General features: G+C 40.5%; 1 pseudogene; it reads left to right on the top strand.

Moving 5' to 3' along the window:
* The first annotated feature begins 127 nt into the window (after window positions 1-127).
* Window positions 128-553, top strand: LOC109375536 (40S ribosomal protein S26-like; annotated as a pseudogene).
* The last annotated feature ends 1,160 nt before the right edge of the window (window positions 554-1,713 follow it).

The following is a 1,713-nucleotide window of genomic DNA, read 5'->3' as shown; positions in this document are numbered from 1 at the left end:
GAAGCAACGTCCTCCACAACTAGATTGAAGAACAAAATAACAGCAACTTGTCTGTTCCCCTTCCCTGGATTCCCCAATAAAAAAATCTTTAAAAAAAAAAAGAGGTCTTTCGATCCTCGCTGCAGCGATGACCAAGAAGAGAAGAAACAATGGTTGTGCCAAAAAGGGCCGCAGCCATGTGCAACCCATTCGTTGCACCAACTGCACCCGATGCGTGCCCAAGGACAAGGCCATTAAGAAGTTCATCATTCGAAACATACGTAGTAGAGGTTGCAGCCGTTAGGGACATTTCCGAAGTGAGTGTTTTCGACGCCTATGTGCTTCCCAAGCTGTATGTGAAACTACATTACTGTGTGAGTTGTGCCATTCACAGCAAGGTAGTCAGGAATCGTTCGCGTGAAGCCCGGAAGGACCGAACACCCCCACCCCGATTTAGACCTGCGGGTGCTGCCCCACGACCTCCACCAAAGCCCATGTAAGGAGCCAAGTCCTTAAGACCGAAGAAATATTCTCTGGGGGAAAAAATAAAACGGAAACTATACATTAAAAAAAAAGAAAAAGAAAAAGAAAGCTACTACTTAGCAAAGTCCAGAGAGGCCACATGGTAAAAGAAGGTCCAAAAGATGAGACCATGTGAGAAGGGGCACCCGTTGGAGGAGCACTGAGGTTCCCCATCCAACAGCCGGCACCAAGCCCCCAACAAGTGAGTGAAGCTATACTGGTTCTCCAGCCCCAGTCGATCCATCCAGCCAATACCACATAGAGGAGAGAAAAGCCACCCTCAGAGTCATATGATTCTGATACACTGATTCCTTGGTGGTAAATGGTTGTGCCAGTAAGCTTTATGGTGGTTTGACATGAAGCAATAGATAAAAGACACATCCTCTATTTTAGACAGGTTAGCTAAAGAAACTCACTCTCTGAAAAAGTGGCATATGAATCAAGATCAAAATATATGGACGAGAAAAGCATAAGACTGAACATTCGAGTTAAATATAGCTATAAAGTTTAATTAACTTAATCTATTCTAGAAACTTCAATAAGTTTACTGAGGCTGGAGTGGTATGGATAAGATAAGGAGTGAAAAGAGATGAAGGAAGTGAATAAAAAGGAGCTGGAAAAAAATCAGATATTGTAAGACCATTTAGTCCAAAAAAAGGAATTTGACTTTAGATCTAAACCTGCGTTGGAGTACCTGAATCAAGCATGCTACTGCAAAACTTTTAAGTTTTATGAACCAATAAATCATTTCCCTCTCTAAGTTTATTGTACTTGAATCTGAAAGAGCCCTAACTAAACAATTTGATTCACTGATGATTGCTTGCAAAGTAACAGTATTTTAACAACTTACACTGAAATCTTAGTGTTCCATTAACTATGGAAAGTAAGATAAACTTTATCCACATATCTTAGTTTTGCACAAAATAGGATTTCCTCAAATGAAGAACATACTAATGATCTACCGTGTGTTCAGGTGTGGGCAGATTATATGATATGTAGGTGCTTTCAGAGTTTAATTAGTTCTAGGACATACATATATTATTTTCCTGTGGCTACCATAACGAATTACCACAAACTTGCTGGTATGAAATAACAGAAATTTATTACCTGACAGTCCTGGAGGCCCAAATTCTAAAATCAGGGTGTCAGCAGGGCAGTGCTCTTGCCAAAGTTTCTAAGAATCTTGAGGATTCTCAAAGAATTCTAAGGAAT

Source organism: Hipposideros armiger, unplaced genomic scaffold (assembly GCF_001890085.2).
Source record: "Hipposideros armiger isolate ML-2016 unplaced genomic scaffold, ASM189008v1 scaffold_966, whole genome shotgun sequence".
Lineage (NCBI taxonomy): Eukaryota > Metazoa > Chordata > Mammalia > Chiroptera > Hipposideridae > Hipposideros > Hipposideros armiger.
Note: the sequence above shows the minus strand (reverse complement) of the source record. Positions and strands in the feature narration are given on the sequence as shown.